This window comes from Stegodyphus dumicola, chromosome 7 (genome assembly GCF_044657685.1).
Source record: "Stegodyphus dumicola isolate Sdum_Otavi_A_Nest chromosome 7, ASM4465768v1".
NCBI lineage: Eukaryota > Metazoa > Arthropoda > Arachnida > Araneae > Eresidae > Stegodyphus > Stegodyphus dumicola.
In genome coordinates, this window is record NC_140774.1 from 88,654,002 (window position 1) to 88,680,341 (window position 26,340).

At 33.4% G+C, this 26,340-nt stretch overlaps 1 protein-coding gene across 1 annotated transcript in view; it reads left to right on the forward strand.

The window, feature by feature from the left end:
* Nucleotides 1-26,340, forward strand: part of LOC118195817 (calcitonin gene-related peptide type 1 receptor-like) — a 527,958-nt gene that overhangs the window by 332,324 nt on the left and 169,294 nt on the right. The gene's annotated exons all lie outside the window — the stretch shown is intronic.

A 26,340-nucleotide genomic window follows, 5' to 3' on the forward strand; every position in this document is an offset into this window, starting at 1 on the left:
AACGTTTAAGAGAAAAAAAATTAAAACTTAAAAAATGTAAAGCATAATGTTACAAAAACTTCTGTACTAGTTCATGACACATAATGTTAGAAATATGCTATATTAATTACCACAGAGCTGAAAATATTAAAAAAAACCATTAGTTTGATATATTGTAGATTAAATGTACTTAAGTCTAATTCCTGTTGTATCTGATTAATAAATATTTAATTCATATAAATTAAAATTTATATTTTTAAAAAAAATAATTATATAGATTTAATTCATTAACCAGCACGTTTATTGCTTTCAGATTTCTCAGCTTGGAATCAATAATAGATTAATTAAATTCGGAAGATAAATTATTTGTTCAATGACAACATTATAGTAATCCGCTATTGACGACAGCATGCAGGAAATAAATATTTTATGTTTCGCCAACGGCAACACTTTCCAGTGGTTGCTTCTAAATTTTTTCCATTCCTTTCGCCATCGCTTTCCAAGATATAATCATATCTACGGATTTATTTTGCCTGGACATGATTTTCTTTGTTAAAGGAAACAATACACCACTTTCGAGGTTTAATACTATGTCTGATGTTAATTTGTAAATGGCAAGTGCTATTTCTTCCTTTCAAGTAGTATTTAAGGATTTCATTCAAATGAAGTAAAATGTGCCCTTTAATGTTTTTAAACAACACCTCCACATATAAGTTATAGTAAGAAAAGGTATAAAGCTTTAAAAGCCTAATGAATCCCTCTTTGATGTACATAAATATGCGTATATATATTCTATATATATATATATAGAGAGAGAGAGAGAGATATATAGATATAGATATAGATATATAAATAGATAGATATATATTAAATAATTTGGCCTATTTTATGTATATAAGCTTGTGAAATTTTGCATCTTTCAATACATTAAGTTATACAATAATATCACATTTGTTTATGTGCCTTAAAGTCATATTTTTAATTGAATAGCCTCTTTGTATAGCATATTACTTTAAAAAATTTTTTGTAAATAATTTCGTGTCAGGAAATTTACTTCGTTAGATTGAAAATTAATAAATTAGTAATTTAAATCCATTTTTTACATCTCAGAGTTTTGCAAATTTCAGAGAATTCATTCAGAGTTGCGAAGGGGACGAAACGCGATCATTCCCTAACCCCTTCGAGCCGGGTAGCGAAAACGCGCGCTTATCGCTGAGGCCGGCAGTGTCTTACGCGAGCGTCTCTCCAGGGCCGGGGGCTTTTTTGCTACTAAGCCTAAATCCATGAAATTTCCGAAGTATCAACGCATTGTTTAATAATGCTCTATAGAGTATTTAAACGGCTTATGATTTATAAATATTTATATATATATATACTTTAATTACCTTATTTCTTGTTTAAATGCATATTTTACACATTTTATTTTAATTACTCACCATTTTATGAATTTTAACATTATACATCTGAAAACTAAATATATTACTTAAAATTCTCTTTTCGTATGAAAAATTTGAAAACAGGGATCTACACACAGTCCTACGTTACATTCCTTGCACTCGTAATAACTCATTTGCCGTTTTGGAGGATTTTTCCGGGAATGTGAACAAACGAAGCATCGTCGTTTCATTTTCTTATCAATCTCTTCTGAACAAAGTTTTAGAAAATGTCTTTCAGTTAATCTTTCAGAATCAATATCAGAATATCAGAATTTCAGAATCAATATCTGAAATATTTTGCATCATTTCTGCTATTTCATGCTCTGTTAAACATTTTCGACGCTTCGACATTGCAACGGTAAAAACAAAGAATTCACGTCTAACAAGATCTAATTATTTTCTAAAAACTGAACTGCAAACCGAAATACCCAACGCTTTAGAGTAAATAAAACTTCTCTACTTACAGTAAACAACTACCACGTGCGAATAAAGTGCGATTTAAAGAGACGTCATAAATCACGCCATTCGGAAACATTTATTTCCCCGTTTGTTTATATAATCAAAAACACGTGTATGTGAGTCATGCTTCTCTCATTTCGAGTAGAAGGTGTAATTTACATGTATCTTAAACCATATGGACATACAGTGCCATCTTGCTGCAGAAATTATAGTTTGAAAAACGTTCCAAAGTACTGGCACAAATACGTGACAGTCGGTAGAGAAAGGAACAATCCTCTGGCACGCCTGCGTGTCGGCCGGTAGGTAAGTGCGTTCGTTGCTGGCACGTATACGTGACAGTCGGCGCGAAGGGGCTAATTATTGTGGATTTTGTTGGAGAAAGCTAATTCTCCTTCATAATTCAGCTATTTTCACAACATTAACAATAATTAAATTACATTCTGTTTTAATATGTTTTATTTTATTTTAATTTGTACATTCGTAGTTTTGTACGTGCTTGTAGATTCGTAGTTTTGTACGTACGTATTTTATTTTGTTTTCTCCGGTTAGAAACTACTACTAGGACTTTCTCCAGTTATTTCAATAGTTTAATCTCAGTCTTCTGAATTTATTTTTTATAGAGTCAATTTAGAATGTTTTTTGTACTCCCTTTCCTGGAATAATTATAAATAAAAAAGTTAAAAATAATTATTTATATATATATAGAGAGAGAGAGAGAGATCAAAAGTGCTTCATCGTACTACGTTTAGTGCAAAATATTTTTGTTGCAGTAGAAAAGACACCAGTATTTAATTGCCCTCGAAAGCAATAAAGTTTTGTTCAAAATCTACGCCAAGCAAATGCTACCTTTGTACTTAATTTTAAAATTACATTCACATATACATACACATACATATAAAGATGGAGGATGTGAGATATTAGGTATATGTAGTGGAAGGACAGTTGGTTAATACAGCATATGGTAATTTTATATACATACTATGATGTTTTAATAATTTAGACCCTTTTGGCGTTATGTGTAGTGAATGATAGAACAGTGAGAATCTTTCGTCATTACGTGACCAATATTTCAGTAATAAGAGAGTAGTCAATCTTCAGCATGTAAGTAAGAAAAAAAGTGTGGAGGAAAAGCATACTGAATATGCATATTAAATAAAAGAAAAAATAAAACTCTCTGAAACTTTTTTAACTCTGCCATCCGTATTTTACCATCCGTACTCTGCTCCCTATTTTACGTAACTACCATTGAGTGAAGGTATTATTTACCGTCACGATTGTAAAGTATTTATTTATTTTATCGAACCATTATTTTATGTTCAGTGTCTTTACTGCTATTCTCCTTTTTCGTTTTCCTGCCAGAAGAATTTCTTTCCTAATTTTTAATTCATGCGTATTTAAATGAGGTAGAAAGAGATAGCATTTAAAGGAATATTTTAGATTGTTTAGGCCTCCTGCTGAAGGCCACGTTGTTAGTTGAAATCTCAAGATAATAGCCTGTCTGTATCTGTAGTGTTGTTTTGTTCTTGCTAATAATGCTTACCATACTGGTATAGATTTGAGCCAACTTGCGAGCTATTCATTTCTGTGTACCCTTTGGGTAACTTAAGCTCTAACTTAATTTTAATTTGAATTCATTCATTACTTTTAATTTGGAGTTACGCCATAAATGCTGCCTCATTTTGTAAGCACAAGATGTGTATTCAGTTAAATCTCTGAGTTTTTAATAAAAGGTTCTTTTACACTCTTCATACGCTCTCTATTTTCTTACGGGACGTAGCCATAAGTTGCTTAGATAAGATGTCAGATTTGATGCAACTTTTGTTTATCTACTAGAGTCTAATATTTTCTTATTTTTTATTTTAATTTGCTATTAGTCTTCTTTATAATTCTGCTTTAAACAACCATTTGTATTTCTTTACGCTTCTTTGGAACCATATTTTAGTGTCATTATTCAGTTTTGTTTTTACAATTTCTTGTTCGTTTGCAATATCCTCTCGGAACGTGTAACAAGCACATTTTTTACATTGTTTAAATTAAGTAAAATGCAATTTCCTTTCTTATGATCCTACAGTAATCTTCCAAACCGAGTTCAATTTGCTCTTCATGGATCGAGCTGATAAGACTATTGGACACTAGTAATTGAACCGGTTCTAATCCAGTGAACAGACCGGTTGCATGGGTTTTCTGTGATTATACCATATGTAACATTAATGTGGGCTAGCCCAATTTTCTTTAAGAAATCTTCCACGAAGCTATTAATTCCCTGTAGGCAGGTAGAATTTGTATGCTTTGCCATAAACAAATAATCCACTCTATTCGAAATAAAGTGAATATCTTTTATTTATGTCATAAACTGTGTAACTCTTTATGAATTAATTAAATTTAGGCTAACTTCCTTTTTTAAATTTATTCTCGTAAGTTCATTTTTCTATGTTTTTTTATATTTTTGATGATTATTTTCACCTACATATTTAACTTTGTTTCAGTTCTATGTGGACGCATTTTGACATTTTTTCTTTCAATTTTCAATCCATTTATAAAGCACAATCCTTTATTCATTTATGGCACTATTGCAAACTACCTAATTCAGCATCTTGCCATTTAGTTTCACCGATGGTAAAGTGGATGCTTTCAGTAAAACTTTCATATAAACCATTCCTTTCTTTAAACTTTGATTTAATTTCCATTTATATTGAAAACACACAGCAAAATATGTAATCATATAAATCTTTCAATGTTTGAGCAGAGAAGTCTTTTGATTATATATTATCAATTAAAGTTTCAACTTAAATTCCCGAACAATTTCCTTTTACTGCGTTTAAATCGAGTATCATTTTCGCATACTAAGTTTGCTTTGCAGAAAAGAACTAAAATTAATATACGAACTGAACAAAACAAATGGTCAGTAACCTGCACAGAATAGCTGCTTCGGGCACCATTATGCAAACATCACTAAAGAGTTACCTCAAATAACTTCCAATGCTGAAGGAAAACCTTCGACTGGTGCAAGAAAACTGTCCCTGCTTTGTGTTAATCCATAGTTAAAAATACTCGTTTAGTTGATCATAATAAAGAAAGATCATGTTCTAAGTAATTCTTTCAATATTTTCCAGGTCACGGAGCACATGATAAGCTTAAATATCATACGGCGCATCTCACAAGCGTAAATTATTTCACGACAGAATGGAAAGGAATACTTTTCTTTTAACATGATTAATTTCTTCTGTTTCATACTACGGATTCATACTTTGAAATATTTTTGCATTATAACACGAAAGCATTCCAGCCAACTTTTCGTGTTAGATATGTCTAAGAAGGCACGATGTAAACGAAACAAATAGAATGAAACTACCTAATCCAAAATAACGATGAATATTTCTCTCAACCCTACACAGGTATTGCTTTGTTCTAGTGATTCGTTTTTGGAATTTGAACTAGAGCACAGACTAAATATTTCAGGGTAATTATTATTCACATCTTTCCAATGTTGAATTTTGTTCCCATTAAGATTATCTGGGTAAGTAAGTATTATTCTCAAGCGGTTCTTACATTTTTCAATTACGTTCATGCAGGTATGCCACCTGATTGGCTATTTTTGCTGCAAGTAATTGTCTTGAAATTGTAGCTAAATAGTGAAAGTTACATTCAAAACATATTTTTAATTTTTCTTTCAACTCATAAACTATTTAGCTAAATCACACTGTCACCTGAATGGTGCTTAAGGCTGCTGCCAACGGCAGGCATAAACTATCGCTCCTTGCCACGAGAAATTTCCTGTGCTTGGGCTGACTACTGACTACAAGTGAACGTAAGCAACAACAACAACAAATCCGCTTACTAAGAGAGGAAGAAGATTGGGAAAGTTGAAAAAGCGTTTAGTAAATGTAATATACAGAAAATGCACTCCTGACACTAAACTGTTTAAGTTGGTTAACCAGCAATAAAAATTAATTTATTAAATACAAATATGTATATGGAAAATCTGATTTTTAAGACTCTTTAATCTCCTAAGTATTTAAAATCAAAAGGAATTTCGTTGCAGCACTAGGAAACGTGCTCGCAGTAATATATATGCATTGCCGTGCGGCAGTCAAATTACCATATTACATAATTTCCCTCTTTCGCCTCCATCACTCCGTACTCTCAGTGAATCAGCTTAGAATGATATTACTAATTGGAAAAAATCCAATATGTACTCATTTGTTCCAATTAAAAAATCGTTTTATTATTGTTATTATCTAATCGTTTTATTATTGTTTTATTATTGTTATTATAACAAAAGTAACAATAATAATAATATATTATTATTATTACAAAACATTATATTAACAAAAGTAATAATAATAATAATATATTATATAATAATATATTATTATTATTACTTTTGTTGTTGTTGTTATTACTATTTTCCGTTAATAAACGTTTGAAAACATTATGTTTCAAAAATATTTGAAATGTGTTTTCATTTCTTTTGGAATTACTGCCAAAGTATATCTCAAATTTTAATGCAAATGTATGTCAATTAGTGAATAGTGGCATTTAATATAATACAGTAAAAAAACTGATTATCATGTGCATCATAGCACCAAAAAATTAAAAAATAGATAAAATATTATATGAAGTGATTATGTAAAAAAAGAGAGGTAGCCTTTCGTCAACAAAGTTTCTGAAACTAGAACACGCTGAAGAATTAAGAATACTTACACAAGAATGGAAAAAACAGTATAGAAAAGCTGCTTTTCTTTTCAGAAACACTTGGCAAAAATTGCTGGTACCTCGAGATTCCTGCTGTTTTATCTATTTTTTTTAATCCTACGAACTTATACAAATTCAGCGGTAATATTTGTAATATATCGCAATTTTCTAAATATTCTGTGGACACATTAGGTAGTTTGGAAGTAGGCGATGTGAAAAATGAGCAACCCCCGCGCCGGGAATCGAACCACGGACCTCTGGAATACGCACCCAGCGTGCAGACCACTACAGTACGAAGGCATGCTAAGAAGGCGGGAGAAATACCTTATAATTTTATTAAGCTTACTTTACTTAATTTACATTGGTTTTACTTACTTTTATAAAAGCAACATCAAGGTTTTTCCAACAGTAATAAATATGCGTGTAGAGTATAAATATTTTCAAGAACTTTAGGTGCATTCTCACTAATAAAAATTCTTGGTTACATTTTACGTACCTGTAATGCAAAGGCTCACTCACATGAGGCTGAAAATAACGTGAATACTGAAACGGTAAATGTCAGAGATTAACGACTAGAGCAATAAGCACGTAGGAGGGATTGGGAAAATTGTTTTTGGCATCGACTCGTGAGACATCTAATTTTTTGTTCAGGGTATATGTTTCACTATGAACATAAACAGATGAGTTTCAACAAATAGAAGTTTATTTTCCATTACACTTTCCTGAACATAAACAGATGAGTTTCAACAAATGGAAGTTTATTTTCCATTACACTTTCCTTATTTCAAATGAAGCTTTTAAATCTCTTCAGAAATATTAAATATGGAGGCAGAATAAAAAATAAAAAGTACGATATTTTGAGAAATAAAAATGTTTAAATTATGAATTCTTTCCTTCCACAATATATTTTCATATTCAGTCATCTTTTCTAAAATGTTTTGGATTGTTTCAGAAATCGCAGTGATCAATAAAGTTTTTGCTACAGGGAAAAGTATACCTTCTTTACTACTTGTCTATCTAAAATAATTTCATATATGCTCTCTCGTATTTGCTAATACTTATACATTTTAATTTTTTTGAGAAATATCCAGTGTTGAAATCACTAAACAGTATAAAAATTTTTCCTTAGAATGTGTGGACATACTGAAGTTAAAATCTATGCATCCATTTATCGAAGTTAAATAGAAGAAATTATTCTTATTTCTAGCTCTTGTTAATTTTAGTTCCGCTTTTGTTACCATACTCCCAAAGTCAATGTTCAAGTTATACGTGAAAAATCTGGAAAAGAACAACGCGGTTAACGAGAACCGAAAAGCAGTTGTCTCATTAAAGATACAGTAATCCAGTATCTAACACGGTGAAATGATTTTTCAAACATATTGAGTTTTCCATCCATACTGCATGTAAAAGGGCTTTATGCAAAATTGTTTATGTGCTCTGTCCTTCCGCAATGCAAATGATTTACCGGTATGCAAATGATTTACGTCTACTTAAGGCAAGGATTTTGAATGTTTTAGAGCTTTTGGTAGCAAGCATTCGGCTTTGCTTTATATGGCTGATCTCTGCCATTCAATTTTCCGGCATCAATAATTTGCTTGCCGAAATTTACAGCGCCATTAACATTTGAGCCAGCTTAGTTAGTCTAAATTATGCAATCTTCGGCTACTATACATTGGCTACTATACATTTTAATTTGAAAATTTAAACTTACGATGTTTTAATACCCGCAAGAAGTGGAGTTTGAATGTATGCACAAGTTGTGTCTTCTATTAAATTCAAGCTTAAATTTAAAAAAAAAAAAAATCTGAAGGGTTTCAGATTTTAAATTGCGTCCAAAGGGGCATTTTTTAACGTTTTGTGTGTTACCTTTGTTTTTTAAATATCATTTCCTCACTCATTAAATTTCCTCATATTAAATATCACTCAAGCCATAAAATTCAGTTTAACAGAAATATTGCAAAATAATTTTAAAATGAGCATATCTTTAGAATTTCTGATACGGAGTCTCCCACGCTGGAGATAAAAATGTATTTTTCGTACAGTGTTGTCATTGCTTGCTTTGAAATCGTTTAGTTTTTTTAATCAAAAATTCGTTGAAGTGTTACAAAATATGAAATCGATAATAAAACAAACTTCAAATTCAAATTAGGGCTTCCACATACCCATATTCTATGGAAAATTACGTTGTTCAAATTTTCATTGCTCTAGGTACCGTTGTTTTATATAACATAAACATCTATGCAGAAACATAAACATCCATGCAAATTCTTCATTATTTAATTTCTTCAAATATACTACAGGACGACAATAATTAATGGCAACAATTTGAAAAGTGATTTGCCGTCTATAGTTTTCAACGCAAAATGCCAAAAAGAAATTAATAGTCCTTCAGGGCAAATTGCCCCTTTGCGCTAAAATTTCCTTTAGACTTTAATAAAACTTTGTTTAATAAACAGTTTCAGGAGTTGACTTTCCAGACTTTCTCATACATTTCCAGATGCTTAGAAGTCTTAGGCCCACAGGACCTTGAGTTAATATAACCTAGTTAGACCGTATAAATAGAATTAATTAATAATTTAGAGATAATCGCTTAATTTTGTTGGGGAAGCGAGTTGAATCTATGGGATACATCAAAGTATATGTAACTACTGTGCAATAATTTGAATTTCATTTTGCTTAAATGTTTTGCTCATATTTCTCCGTTGGCTTCTTATCGATGAAATAAAATTGTATTGTGCTGTAGTCGTTCCTCAATAAACACTAACGCCGGTTAGCTCTAAAGTTATTTGTTGATAAAGCACGCAGGAACGGGTACAAACAAAATATACATAAAAAGTACAACATATACCAAATGAAACATCAAACATTAGAGTTACAGAGGCATCTAATACATGGTAACTTATTATCATCACGACTGGAGGTCGACTGAATATTGTTCCTCTTCGCCACTAGATGGCGTTCAAATAAAATAGTTCGATTACTGTTAAATAGTTCTGTTACATCCTCCTCCTCTGACTTCGTAGACGTCTCGGCAAGAAGTCGGGAACTGACATTTGTCTATTTTGTACAGTGGGTGGAGAACAAGATGAACGGGCTCGAGTTTGACGAGCAGTAGCTTTAGAGTCACCAGCATCTTGTGCAACAGATACCGAATCGGTTAGTATTACACGTTTTGGGCGAACCTCTTGCCTTTAAGGAAACCACTAGAGTTGCACGAGCTGAGATCTGAAACTTATTTCGATCCTGATATGGTTTCAAGGCTGAAACATGATATTTGTCGAGAATTTGGTCTGGTTCGTGAAGATCGGCAATATCATAGTGGTTGGAGATCCTGTAGTCAGTATCGCATAGGAACCATCTCGCTTAGGCATGAATTTAGCAGTTTTCTTTAATGGACCTTTGCTGATTGGGTGGAGAGTAACCCAAACTTTATCTCCAGGAACGAATTTCGGAGTTTCTCTTCGTTTTTTTTTATCAGGATATCGTTTCTGCTTATCTTGATGCAATTCGACTCTTTCTCGTAGCTGTTGTACATTTCTTGCAAAGCGTTTCAAATATGGAGTAATTTCGAGAACAAAATTATCGTTCTCAGTTACGGCTTCTTTATCCTATTTTACATCCTCTAAGGTTCATAACTCTCGTGCAAATTGAAGAAATGCAGCAGAATGTCCAATTGAATTACATTTGGCTCTATCCAAAGCAAACCTTATTAATAGCAGTTTACCCTTCCATGCCTGATGTTCATTACCAACAAGTATTGCTAAACGCGGTTTCAGATCTCTGTTCTTTCTTTCAACTGGGTTAGATTGTGGGTGATAGACAGGAGTAAGACTTTAATCAGTGTTCAAGATATAGCATAGTTATTGCATAACAGTAAACTGGACACCATTGTCATTTATCACCATTATCAATGGGCGACTTCTTCCGAAAGAATAGTGGCATATTCTCTGGCCGTTGCTTCCTTTAAAGCAAATAGTTCTGTTCACTTCGTGGCATAGTCCTGCACCATAAAAAACCATTTTTCACCAGATGGTGTTTCAGGAAGGGAACCGAAAAGATCAATTGACAAGGTCTCAAAACGTTAAGCATAGACAGGAGTTTGAAGTAAGTCAGATGGGTTTTGATTAGAGACTTTATAACGACAGCATTCAAGACAGATTTTGACATAGTCTGCTATATCCCTTCTCATTCCAACCCAGTAATATATTTTTGCTATTCGATAAAAATTTTCGATTTTGCTAATTCGATTGCTTCAGATCCATAGTGACCGGCCGCTGGCGAATCATGATAGTCTTTCAAGATTTCTGCTTTTCTTTTTTAAGGTATAACTAGTTGAGCTTCTTCATGTTCCAAATCAGAGGAATATCGGTACAACACACCTCTGTCCATAATGTAGCCTCTTCCAGTCTAACTTGAACGGTCTACTTCTTTCTCTGGAGTCTCAAAAGTTTCAATGATCTTCGGAAGATCATCATCTTCTAGATGTCATTGGCGTAATTCTGCAGGGCTAATAGTAGGGATTTTGACAGAGACAGCACAGACTTTACAAGCATTTGTACTTGAGTGTTCACAAGTAGAACGCGATAATAAATCAGCAATAAAGTTCAATCATCCAGGAATGTAACTGATAGTGAGATTGTATGATTGGATTTGTAAGGCCCATTTTGCGAGCCTACCAGTTAGTAATTTTAAAGACATCAGTCACTTCAATGTTTGGTAGTCAGAGTTAATTTTGATAGACTGTCTTTCGACATATCCTCTAAATTTGTTGAGTGCCCATACTACTGCTGGGGCTTCTTTCTCTATGGTTAAATAGTTTCGTTCTGATGAGGTGAGCAAGCGGCTAGAATAGTCTATAGGGTGTTCTTCATTTTTCTTCCCTTGTTCATTCATTGAACTTGGCAAGCATTGACACTGCTCCAATGGCTACATTGCTAGCATCTGTCCAAATGATAAAAGGCTTCGCTCCATCAGCTTGCTTGAGAAATAATTTGGATTTCAGCTCTTGAAAAGCATTTTATTGCTGTATTTCCCACTTCCACAGTGCTTTCTTCATCGTTAAATCCGTTAACTGTTTGGCTATGTGAGAAAAATTTGGAATATACCGGCAATACCGAACGACATTTGGGTAAATCTATATGTACCAAAAGGGCAAACAAAAGCAGTTTTACTTTGATCTTCTTCAGCTACTCTCACCTGATGATAACCTGACCTAAGTCAATAGTTGACCGACCTGTAAGGTGTCGGTTTTGCTTCACTCAAAAAATCGTCTATACGGGGCATAGGATAAGTGTCTGGAACCGTCTGAGCATTTCGGTTACGATAATTAATGTATAACCGTACTTTTCCATCCGGCCTGGGAATCAGAACCACGGGAGAGGCTTTTACATTCTTTTATGATACCTTGTCATAGTAGGAAGTCAAGTTCCTTTTTCAACAGTTCTTTCTTACTTGGGCTCATCCAATATAGAGGGGCTATTTCGTGTGTTAATACGATGTTCAATGAATGCAGTGGCTTTGAAGACAGTGTGATATTTGTTAAGCAATGCATCACTTGCAAGCCGTTGGGATGTAGTAAACTGTTGTACTTCAATTTCCTGTAGTTAGCAATTGTTTACAACAACTGGAGTTTCTTCCAGTGCTTGGAATTGATGAGGTTCCACGAAGCTATATTTTCTTCTAATTTCATCGGAAAGTTCCACTTATTTTCAGCAAGATCTAAAACTATTTTAGCCTTCTTTCTGAAGAAAGTTCGATTACGGTTAAATAGTTCTGTTATAGCATAATAATTAGTATAAATTTATTGCATCTATAGGAACCTGTAAAATTAATGCCTTCTCTGCTACATTAATTTCAAAGAGTAATTTGCCTAAAAATTCAAGAAAAGTTCCAAAATGTTCTTGTAAAGTCCCAAATATTAGATTTTAAAACAATTGTTGCAAACCAACTGATTCAGCTTTTTCTAACTGAAAGTAGTTCAATCTAAATACTCCGTAAATGATTTTCTGTCTCAGACCTGAAGTGAATAAAGTTTAACTACGTTCAAAATTAATTTCAAATCGACACAATTTTAAAAGCAAATTATAACTCCGATTGAAATTAAACATGTAAATCTGAAGATGCATGTCAATTTTTAGTTTTTCTCTTTGGTGACCGTAATGTGTTCTCACACATTTATAATTGTTTAGCATAAATATTACTAAAACTATTCATCACAACTTTAAAACTTAAATCAGAAAATATCTCACTTGTTTCATTTATTATTAACAACGCGTTAGTTCTTGCGTATTCCTTAAGCTAACATTCCTTATAAAACTCCCAGCTTTTATTTCTCATGAATCATAATTCTCCTGAAATCTATAAGAGACACTATGCAATCATTACGTTGCTACACACATTTAAGACCAGAAATTTATACGAATATATATCATGGCAGATTTATGATATCTTTCTAAAAAGCAGCGATCCCTTTTCTGATGGAGCTTATTACCATGGCTATTCACGTGAATAACATAACACAATAAATTCAGCTGAATGTAATCATGTCACAATAAAGCAACGAGAACGTTTCATAGCTTATAAATAGGTACGAAAAGCATATAACTTGTTTTTCTAGAGCATAATAATTTATAAATTTAAACTTAACTTAACTGTCGTTAAGCTCTTTGTGTTTAATTTCCCAGGGCTTCAGAAATTCTTTCGTCATCGAACAACTCCAGGAACTCCAAAATATGGTGAAATTAGTTAAAAGGTTTAGTAAAACTATATCTCATAGGCACAACTAAAATTTAAGAGAACATACCCATCGCTATTTTCAGGAGTCTTTCTTATAATTTAAACACTTAAATATGTAACTTCAAAACCTCCGTCCAGACAGTATAATTGTTAGGGAAAATGACTGCGACACGGAACGGCCCGGGTTCAAATCTCGAGAAAAGGCATGGATATAAAATTGTCTGACCTTTCATAGGAGGTAACAGTGGCAACCTATTAGGTCCTCCACAGTACAATGGCCACCACTTCTGACCTTATGCCGTTATAGGCATGTGCTCGCCATTGGGGGGCGAGAAACTTCAAAGGTAAATAATCTCTGCTCCGGCTACCACGGTTTTTATCCGCATGCAATCACCAAACCTAAATCGGCATATGTTTTACGACTCATGAAATAATGAGCTTTCCGACGCGTTACCAGAGCTATCTTTCCAAAATTCAAATTCGCTGTTTTAACTCAATGTAATCTATATTATGGTAATGGTTGAAGGAAGAAAAAATGTTATAGGAAAGAACTGAATATCTAGCATGTTATCTAAAATGAATCTGGCATGGTTGTTGTTGTTGTTGTTCTTTTTTTGTCCAATTTTACATCAAACGATGGCAATGGTTGGCAGAGCCTACTCCAAAGAGAGATTTGGAAAGGTAAGATCCTTAGCATGATTAAATTTTAAATTAACAATGTAATTGTCATAGGAATATGGTTGTAATTTAAGATATTGATTAAATAAAATAAGTATTCATAGCTTTGCATATTCCGATATTTTTTCTTAATCTTACCAAATTTCATAGTGATACAAAATTCCACTATCAAGCATATAGCAGCTATTATCATACTCCAATAAGAAATTTAGATTCTCCATTAATTTTTAATTTAAAATATAAACTCAATCAATTGTTAATTTTTAATACTTACGAGGTTTTACTTTATCTAGTAACAGTTAAGTAGCCCAAATCTCTTAACAGACGGTAAGCGAATTATCACTATGACTGAAATTAACTGCAAAATCTTGGAAAGGTTAAAAAACCTTTTAGGAAGAACGTAGATTATAAATGCATATTCTTGTGCTAACAGTATCTACTACAGCTCGTGGGGATGCGACTAAAGGAGCAATCATATTCAGTTTAAAAGGTAGAGTAGTAGTCACAGCCTATACAAATTAAATCTTACTTTAAGCTGGTTCAGTAATTCTAACTACAGAAGCAAAATAAATTTATCGGCAGCGAATATAGAAAAATTGAGTAATGCAGTGAAACATATGCCCTGGATAGAAGATTAGATGTCTCCCAAGTCGAGGCCCAAAACAATTTTCCAAATCCTTCCTAAGTGCTTATTGGCTCTAATCGTTAATCTCTGACATTTGCCTTTCTGTAATCACGTTATTTTCAGCCTCATTTGAATGCTTAAACATCATTATCATCATGTTTTTGTCACGGTTATTAAGATTTAGCATTCTTTGGATTGTTATGCTAATTCATCTACATAAATATATGTACTATCTTAACTAATAACATTGTCCTTTTGTGACCAGCTTTGTCATTCTCTGAATGCTTACCTTATTTTATTTTTACTTTATACTGGACCCATGGGACTACGATTAATCGTTCAGTAGTTATAACACAATAATTAGTCAAGAGATTGTCACCATGGTAAGTTCCTCTAGAGTTATTTTTGTATATTGTTAAATATCTGGAAATTTAGGTGTTGTTATATGTTAACCTTTAATTACTTAACCTAACTTACTGATGGTGCCGGACAACCACTCACTAAAAATCAAAAGGAATCAAATTAATATATCATAAGGATTATCGTACAGTGATCGTATAGTTTTCATTGTACCTTAAGCGTTGTGTATTCGCACCCGGGAACTGCCGCTGGAAATTGCTTTGTTAATAATTAGGTTCCATTTAATTTTCATAATAATTCTAATTCATAGTAGAAACAAAAATTTTATAACCAACATATACTACCATTCAATTAACACAAATCACAGAATAAGCATTTAAACTGCATGTTTATTTATTAAATACATACCAATCAAATGACATTACACATTTTTTTTAGGTTTAATCCTCCGGAGGTTAAAAAAAGAAAGATCAACACATAAATTTAAGGAAGGTAGTTAAGCTTACATATTTTCTTCTTTATTAATTTAGACCTAGTTTTTATTTAAATTCCAATATTCATATCCTGAATACTTGTATTTTAGAAATTCTTACTAACATCATTTTTACTGAGTCCGTGTTCATGAAACATAAAATTCTCAAAAATGATAAGAGAAACAGGTTCCTGTAAATCTTAGAGTAATCGGACAAAAAGGAATGAACACAAATTCTTAAGGAGAAAGAAAAAAGTACAAAAAAAATCTTAGCTGTAAGCTCCATGAATGGTCCACACTCTCTTGCATCACTCATCATGGCATCACTAATGGGAACACACTTTCGCCTTTTTCCCCAAGCTTCTCTGAAAGATCCAGGAACGGTCCGGCGTATATATCTCGATGTTATCATTAATGGCTTCCACCTTGTATAAGCTTCCGGTGACAAATGGCAAGATGCTGTCAGCTTCAGAAATTTCTCTCCTTTTTAAAGTTCATCGGTGAGTAGTCACGCGAAAAGGCGCTCTAGTGGACACCGCTTCTTCTGTCATCTCTTTTGGCGTCAATTGTCAGAAAAATTCTTAAGGATCACTTGAAATGCACTATCGTGGTGGGTGAGTGAATGAGGCTAAGTAATAATCCTTTACAGCCAAGCATGTAACTAACAACGAAGACGCCTACAGCAAGTCGTCATGAGCACAATCAAAGGAACACCAATGCGGTAGCACGGGAAAAACACCTAGGGAGTCAGCAGCATCTCAGCAGCTCGTTCCAGATAGCCTTTCTCCACGAAAAAGTCAAAATTGCAAGCAACAGGTACCAAAAGCCAAGCGCGAAAAAAAGCACAGGCGAGAGAGAAGATGAGAGCGCGAACTCCAAAATTTCACACTAAAATTACTGACAAGCACTGTATTTCAGAATTGGCAAAATTCACCCCTCAAAATTTTCCAAAGTTCCAATCCTTTTCTTCCAAAACCCGTCAAGTCACTATAGAGCAAGTCCGCTGCCTACAAAAATTCGCCAATTCTCCCAGAAACCGACTCGCAAGAGTCTGACCTCCTCTCGACCCTTTCCATTAACCTTCATGTTTACCAGTCTAACTAATAACGTACACACCTTCTGCTAAACCATGAACATAGGATCCACAAGATTCTAGAAGCTAGAATCTTGTGGAACATTCCCTGAACGAAAGAAGACAGGAGAACGAAATGGCGGAAAGGAAACGAATATCAGGCGACCCTGTTCTTTTACATTAACACCTTAAATCAAACTTAACATTTCACAATTAATCCATTACAGTTCGTTAAAATACTTCTCTTTTATATTTTTAAATAAATTTTACTTGAGACACTGGTTCACAGACTGTATCCCAACATATTAAGAATTAAGCGAAAAAAATAAAAAGAATAATCTCCTTAAAATAAATATACACGTGTAAATGCTTCTTTCTAGAGACACAAAAATTAAACTTAATATCTAATTAATTCAACAGGATAATAAATTATTTAATTCGTAAAATCCCAAATTTTACTATACAACAATATAAAACATTCGAAAGATATTTTTTTGCAATAATTTTCAAACACTGTATAGTAAGTTTGAAACTCGCAAATGTATGTAAAAAGTGTAGAAATGGAACAGATCTCTAAAAATAATGGACATAGAGAAAAATGTCACTCGTGTGGTGACCGGGTGTGAAAGAATAGTCTCAATATAGCACATGCATGTTCTGCTATGAAATGACTAAAATGGGTACCCAGCGTCCAAGGTTACAGCCGGGCACCCTGTCACTGGGAGTTATATCAGGGGACTGGTCCTCCAGGCTGGTGGTTGGGCGAGGGGCTAACAACCCCACTTTGTAAAATAAAATTCGGCTCAGAAATCTCAAAAGTTAAATCATGGATGGATACTACCCAGACGACATGGAAAGACAACGGACTTGCGTGTTGCTACCTGGAATGTGCGCAGACTCTGTAAGGATGGAGCACTTTAAAATGTGATTGATGTGTTTGAAAATTATTATTTGGATATTTTGGCCATTCTTGGGATCAGATGGCTTAATCAAATTATCGTGGATAAAAGAAGATGCAGTGTTTTACATGGCTGTGAAGATAATCAGCACTGCTTTGGGATAGGATTTGTAATAACTATGAAAATAAGAGACAGTATCATAGCCTTAAAACCTATAAATGAAAAGTTCTGTAAAGTACGGATTCGAAAGCTTGTCCTCAAAATTAGTATTATTACTGTACGTATATTAGTATTATTAGCGTACGCGCACCTACTGAAGACAAATGCGATACAATTAAGAATTAATACTATTAACTACTATACTATAAGATTGCTATAAGATTAAGGTACTATAAGATTACTATACTGTAAGATTACTATAAGAATTAAGATACTATAAGATCACTAAACTATATATAGAACTATATGTAAGATTAATACCATAAGATACTATTAATGAGTTTTATGATGATCTTGAAGACTCCTATGATAGATGTCCCTCAAATGATCTAAGCCTTTTTATTGGTGATTTTAATGCAAAGACTTACATGAGATTAGTGATTAACTCTGTTGGTAATCACTGTTTACACGAGAAAAGCACTGATAATGGCTTAAGAGTTAATGATTTTTCCAACGCATACATGGCGCTCCCCGTATGGAAAATCACTAAATTAGATCGATTATTTCATGGTGGATGCCTATGGGTGGATGCCTACAATATGGAGAAGGAGACTTCTAAACAAACTTCACGTTTATGGAACTGGCGGGAAAATGTATAACTGGTACAAAATGATTTTATCACAAAGATGGGCGAAGACTAGATGGAACAAGCAGGAATCAAATTATAAACAAAGTAAATGAGGTCTACCTCAAGGAGCAGTTAGCAGCTGCACCCTCATGCTTTTTAACATACCAAATCATTTATATAAATGATTAACCAAGTTAAAAAGCATTAAGGTATTAATGTCTGTATGTTGGCAGACGGTGTTGTTATTTGTACAGAAGCAAAAAATTCCAGAAAATACGAAGACCAAAGGAAAAAATTTGAAATTATAATAAATTATTCTCTTGAAGTCCTGCAGACCTGGTTCGAAGAAAACAATATGGTTATAAATAAAAACAAAACAATTTACTAGTTCTTCTCTCTGAGACACGTGAATACCGACTTTGAATTAAAAACAGACAATGCTACTTCAAAAAATCACTAGTACCACATATCTAGGTGCAGTGCTAGACAACAAATTAAACTTTACTAATCATGTGAATACTGTTATAGAAAAAGTACAGAAAGCATCCTTAATTTTGAAAGGACTAACCGGTACCAAATGGGGAAGGTCACAGACTTCCTAAATTAAACTTACAACACATACATAAACCTGTTTTCAAATATGGTAGTGAGATGTTAATCTCAACAACGCAAACCAAGATTGACTCTTTGGAAAAAGTCCAAAGCAAAGTTCTTCGAATTATCACAGGAGTGGTGAAAACTACCCGGATTACAGCTATGCAAAGTTATACTTTCAAATCACCAGTTTCTACTGAAATCAAGAAACAAGCAGTTGGTACATTCTTTAAAATGAAAGCATTCCATAGAGCGCATTGGATGCTCTATGCGAACCAAGTACTATGAAGACCCAAATGTCTCCCCTAGAGGCTTGTGAGAAATTATTACAAGAAATAGATGAAAACAAACCAATGCATTGTGACAAGGTCGTGGTTAATCCCCTTGAATATACTGATATCATGTATTAGCTAGATATATATGACTTGGGAAAGAAAAACATTTCCGATGCAATATAAATCAAACACATAATAGCAATACCATAAACCTGAATAGAGTAGAGTATACACTGATGGCTCTAAAACACAAGACAACACTGGGGTTAGTGTATACACTAAACTGTTTTCCCAGTGTACTCCTGTGGGACATTTCATATCGAATTTAGAAACACAGATCCTTGCAATCTCACTGGCTCTTTAAAACCTCAAGATAAAGATCGATTGTTTCTCTAAAGCAGTTATTCTAGTCAATTCCAAAGCAGTCATCCAGGCTGAAGTTATGAATAATGACACAGATACCAAGATTATCTCAGAAATATGGCAAACCTTGAACTTCTTTTATAATCACTACAAAACAATTGTTTTAATGGATCCCTTCCCATCTGGGTATCGAAGGTAACGAAAAGGCAGACTCACTAGCCAAGAGAGGAACACTTGCGCCACAAGAGAGCAAATGACTTCCTCCAAAGTCACTTAAAAAGAATATTTTTGAGAAATTGATGGATACTCTTAAATTTGACCATGCAGCAAAATCAATAGGCAAATCCTGGGCTAACATTCAAGACACATGGGAAAAGTTTTGTCAAAAACCCCGTAAAGAGGCTGCGGCAAACTTCAGACTGCAAACAGGTCACGATTGCATGGGACATCATCTTAATAAAATTGGCATCCTTCCAGCTAGTATATGCTAAATTTTCAATTCGGGAATCATGAATGCAGAGAATTTTCTTATATGCCCAGAATAAGATAAAGAGTATCAGAAACGTGGTGAGATAAGTAAACTATATTGGAATGCCAGAGCTTTCATAAACTCTTTGTAAAGAGTATATCTCTTATGTTTTTTTGGTTGTTGTTTAAATTTTTAACTTTATACTTTTGTTCCCAAGTTCATTTATTCCTATTCTTACATTATAAATGTTTGTTCTTTTTTATTATTTTTCATTGCTGTTGTGTGATAGAGCTATTTTATATGTTTGGATTGATCTTTCCAATAAAGCCATATGTAACAACATTTCATGGTGGATCCAAAACACCAGAAGTATCTTTCAGATGTCCGCAGTTATCGTGGATCCAATGTTGACTAAGATCACTTTTTGGTGATTTCTAAACTGAGGGAAAGGATAAGTAAAACCTTTCGGAATAGGCACCAAAGGGATGGAATTTTGTATGTTGACGCATTCAGCAAACTGCGACGATGAAAGATTATAGAAATAAACTAAAACAGATTGAAAAAATAATTAAAAATAGTCCAAAGGAAGTTATACCAGAACTGAAAACGTATAAACGAATATGGATGGTATAATTATGATTGTGCAAAAATTACTACAAAACAAAGCCTATAAACTTGTGAAAAAAACAAAGCCTATAAACTTGTGAAACACAAACAGTATACTAGAGGAGAAGTGGAAAGTTATAAGGAATTGAGAAAATAAGAAAAAAGACTGTTTCATATGAAAAAGAAAGCATATGTAGACGAAAAGTTTAGTAAGATCAAAAAATTAAAAACACAAAAAGAGTCCAGAAAATTTTATCAGAAAAATCACTGATCTCGCTTAGTCTATCCCGAGACTATGACTTGTAGAAAAGGCGATGGCGAGCTTACAAGTGATCAAGTTGAAGTGATGAAAAGAATGAAAGAGAGTTCTTTAGAGATCTTCTTTGCGGAAGTGATCTTCGAATGGAGAAGGCTGAGCAAACTACTGACCTGAAAGTTTGAGAATGATCGAACTCTAGAATTTCATACACCAACTTTGTGTGAAGTGAGGAAAGCTATTGAGATTTTAAATAAACATAGGACAGCTGGACCAGATGGTATTAAGGCAGAACATATTAATATTGACCTACCTGAACCGATTGATGCCATTCATAAGGTTGTACTTAATGTTTGTATTACGGAGTAGATGTTCATTGAAAAAACGTGGGCTCCATATGTCCCATTTTCAAAAAAGGAGACAGGCTACAATATTATAATTTTCGAGATATCATCCACTTAAATGTGGCACTTAAAACCTTCTCCCATATTTTATATAATAGTTTACTACTATATACATCTACAGTTCTTGGCAACAAACAATATCGATTTCAAGCTGAAAGATCTACTATTTATCATGTTCACTTTGTTAGACAAATTTTGGAAAAACCTATTGAGCATAATAACCTTATATCTTTTTATTGTTTTTAAGGCTGTTTGAAGCTGTTTGGCTGTTTTAAGGGTGTTTGAAGCTATGCTGGAATTCGGATTACCTAGAAAATTGGATGATCTATCTAGAATAACTTTAAAGAGAGTAAATTGCAGATTTAAAATCATGTCTGATCAATCACAGATACTCTACACTGAAAGGTGGTTAAATTTAGGTGATGCCCTTACAGACATGTTTTTTAATACCGCCCTTGAAAAGGCAATTAGAGATTCCAGAATAATAACTAGAGGCACCATTTTCCAGAGAACTATGAAATGACTAGTGTACGCTGATGACATCGACATTATTGGCAAAAATAAACAGGTGGTTGTGGAGACTTATTTTTCTACAGCCTACTTTTATTTTCCTCATCCAGAGACATTGGACTAACCATTAATGAAAGTAAAACATAATTTACGGCAGTAATAAGTATAGCACGTAATCCCTTGCCATTGCAAACAAATTTTTGTACTTTAGAAGGCGTTGCTTAGTTCACGTACCTCGGTACTATCATCTCTAATGATGATAATATTAAACTTGAAATTTACAAAAGATTATTTAGAGCTAATAGATATTATCACAAGTCAAAGAATTCATTAATGTCTAAATTATTAAACATCAAACCAAAAATAAATCTGTATATAACTCTTTTTAGACCTATCATATTGTATAGTAGTGAATGCTGACCATTAACAAAAACAAACGAAGGAAGACTTCTAATCTTGGAAAGAAAAATACTCCGAAAAATATATGGCCCGATTAGAGAAACTAATAGATGGTGAATTTTGTTTAACCATGAAATGTATAGAAAATAGAAACAATCTAATATTATCCGAGTCATCAAATCTTATCGTATCAGGTGGCTTGGAAACATTTTTAGATGTGACAACTTTGAACCCTGTTAATAAGGTAACCTTTGCAAGTTTAGAAGGTAGCTGTAAAAGAGGAAGATAGATAGACTGTATGGAGGCAGATCTCAAAACTTTCAAAATTAACAATTGGCGGACCGTGGCGACTGATGGGATCTGTTGGAGGAAGTTGTTTGTTGAGACGGCTTTGGCCTCTAATAGGCAGGCGAAGCAGAAAAAGAAAAAAATTAAGTAAGTTCGTTTTGTTAACATTCTGTTATTCAAAATACTTCGGGAAGTCTCTTCTAAAATTAGTGCACACTTGAAGATAATGAGATTACAGGTATTAAATTATACATTAAAATAGGAAAACTCTGAAGTTATAAATGTAAATTAATTATTCATAATGCCGCATTATAATGATACAATGTCATTACTTCTCCGACTAGGTCCATGCACCTTCTCATCTCTGCATACTGCTAAAGCTTTGTAAAATTTCGCATATTAGTCGCACCTGGCAAACATGCTATCGAGAATGTATACGGAAACTTAATAGTGTGCTCTGTGCCATAGGAGGCGCTGTGCTAAGTGCACACATAATATATTACCTAATTTTAGGATGCATACATTTACATTGTGTTTCTCTCATTTCTGTCCTCTAGTATATTTGTTTATATTTCTCATTGCTTCAAATATCATTTGTCCGATTCCCATTTCTTCCCATTGTTTTTATTCTTATGGTAATTTTTGTATATAATTATGGGAACTATCCGTATGAATAACATTGTCATTATGTTCTTATCCCGTTTGTTTTGATTTTATTTCGTTCTGTCATCCAAATTAGTACATGTGATTTTATTTTGTATCATTATATCATGTTATTATCACGAAACGTTTGACATATTATATATGCTGCAATACTGTGAAGAGTGTACTCTCGCATCTTATAACCAAACAATGCTAAGGATATAATGCACTACTTCACGAACCGCTGCAAGAACATTGAACATCAAAGAGTTTACTCACTTCCAATTAATGCAGCACATTTTCGGGCATGCGCAAGTTACCGCAACACGAGTAATGTACTAAGATTCTAGCTAATAAAATATTCACAGATTCAAAAGTTCAGAACTAGAAGCAGCTTTGTTGTATAACAGGATGTAGAAACTTGAGACGAGTTGCATAGGAAATCTGTTACCTCGCAGAGCGGAATCAGCTCGGGCTACGTCTAGTATTTAATGTTTTCATTTTGCTACGAAAAATAAAAAAAAAACATCAGCCCTAAACAGAGCATTGTTTGCATGCATATAATTTTGGTATGCTATACACATAAATATAATGTGTAAGTTTAAAAATAAATTTGAATTATTAAATTATTTAATTCAGATTTCGCTGTTTTAATTAAAATTTTTAGTTAAATCGACAAATAGCTATGAGGTTTTTTTTAAGAAAAGAATTGTTAAATTTTGACTAACTGCATATTAATCGCTTCTGTCAATATATTATTAAATATTGATCCCAATTCCTTGCAGTTATCAAGTGAAGCATTGAAGCCGTTACTTATTGTTAAGTGTATGTACGATTTATTTGGAAAAAATCCCGATGCTTAGATATTTTCCGGAGATGTACATGACAGCAGAAGCTTCTAGGTAATTTATTATGGTAGAGTTTTGATGGAGTCTTAGCAGGTCGGAGGTTGCATCGCGGTATACAGATTTATTCTGGAATTGTAAAAAGAACCTTTGACGTTTTTGTGCCTATTATAGTACGAAATTATATAAAATGTTTGAATGAATATTGCTCGTGTGTTCAAGAGTCGCTTTTAAAAGACACAAATCCGTTGATAGCAGTACAGATAACGCATCTAATGGCCGTAGCAAAAAACTGCGTTGTTATCGACACGTAAATGGCGTGAAATGTTGCATTCGGGATAAATCAAGGTCGTATTCCCTTCACACATTAGCTTTATAAATTATAGAAAACTAAACTAGATATGAGATGCATTTTTATGTCAATCTATATATAATTAATAAGCAAACATACGGGGAAGGAAATACCTGCGCAATCCCTCTTTCTGTAAAGTTTAGTGCACGGATTTATTCATAATCCGTCTAAACATTTTAAAGATTCACAAATAAATTACTCAACAAAAACCAAATTTTATAAACTAAAATAGAAAAACTAACATTTTTCCGCTTTTCATAAATGCTTTTTTATCCATCACTGTTGACAGATTGCAAAGATGTCTGAGATTAGGAGGGACTGGAAACACAAAGGTAAATATTCTTGATAAAACCCAACAAGAAAACGTCACATGGGCTTAAATCCGAAGGCTGAATGTCCATCGTACTGAAAAGTAATATCTTCGCCTTCTGCGTCCTTTAAACCATATGGTAAATTTTTGTTGCGGTATTGTCAAAAATGGTCTCTATTTTTTATGGAGAATTTTGATTTAGATAATCTTGCAAATAGTATCGATAGCGATCTCTGGGGTAATGAGCAGATCAACTTTCTTGTTGAAGGAGGTAACAAATGACTCTAGAAAATCTTTATGGAGATGCATAGGAACAGCTAATTCGGATATACTGACCGTTTGTGAAGAAAAATCATAATGCGTTTATTTCAGTTTCTGAAAAATAAAATGTAGTATCGATTATATCTTTTATGAATTTTTAAAAACTCTTACATACTTATGAATAATTCTGTATTTTGATATCAGCCAAAGGTGTCAAACTGTGACGCATAACTGATATTTTCTATGAAAACTTAATTTCTCTTCAGTATTTTCGATGTGAATATGCATGTTTTTTGGGTGTCAAAACTAAATATGAACATTTAGCGTTTTTATAGAATTAAACTAAACACACTGCCAAAAATATGGCCTGCAAATGTATGTGGTTATATTCAAAAACTTTATCTGTTTGTCGATTGTTAACAAAAAAAATATTTAAAAAAAAGATGGAATTCTTTTCATAGCTTTTGAGCGCTTACTGTACAAAAACATATTTGTTTAAAGTGAATATACGTTTATGCTTTATTAATCATTAAGTCACCTCGCATGCAGGAAATCAAAACGAGAAAGCAAATTAGCATAGGACAAATTACTTTCATAATATTAAACATGCTATTCAATTTCCTTAAATATTTGTAATTAGTATTATGCTAAAAACCAAATTGTGCTGAAGACACTGCTAATTTAATCATTTTTAAAATGTGACAAAGTAATGCCCATTTTTGAAGGTTGCAATACAGGCCCTTAGACAGGCATTTTGACATATTTCACCCTACTTGACTTTTCTTTCAGAACTGGATGACTACCAGGTATCGGGCAAAACTGTAGAGACATTAGGTTATTTCGAAGCAAGAGAGAGGAAAATGTGCAATGCCCTCGCCGGAACACGAACCATGGACCTCTCGAATTCGCGCCGAATGTGCTGACTACTACACCACGAAAGGCATGCTAATAATATACCTAATACACTCTCCTTTTTAAAGAGCGACTGGGGATTTGGGAACCTAATCGCGAAATCCTGGTGGTAGAGAATATCATTCACCATCCTTTTTAGTTCGGGGGGCGTTATTTCGAAGCAGGAGATATGAAAAATTTGCAGTGCCCTCGCCGAGACTCGAATCACGGACCTCTCGAATAAGTGCCGAGTGTGCTGACCACTATATCCCGAAGGCATGCTATGAAGGTGGGAGAAATGCCTTCTACAATCATTATACATTATGAATACAGCAAGGCAAATCTGTAATGGTTTTTCACGGGCGTGGCCTCAAAGGGCTTGTTTTCATGAGATAGTTAAGGTAACAAATTTCTCGATAGATTAATATAGGAATTATTAATCTATCAGGGAAAAGACATAAAAAGTTTTCGCTTATTTTATAGATCTTATTCATAAAATTTGGTGTTTCTGAACCGTTTGATAAATGTATCTGAAGCATGAGAAATTTACGTGAATCTTGCTTGAGAAAACATTACGCATTCTATGAGGAAACACCATTTCAACATCAAAACCAGATGCTCATCACGAAGAATTTCTCTGCTTTTTTGACGTGATCTTAACCAAGTAACTGTGGCGCT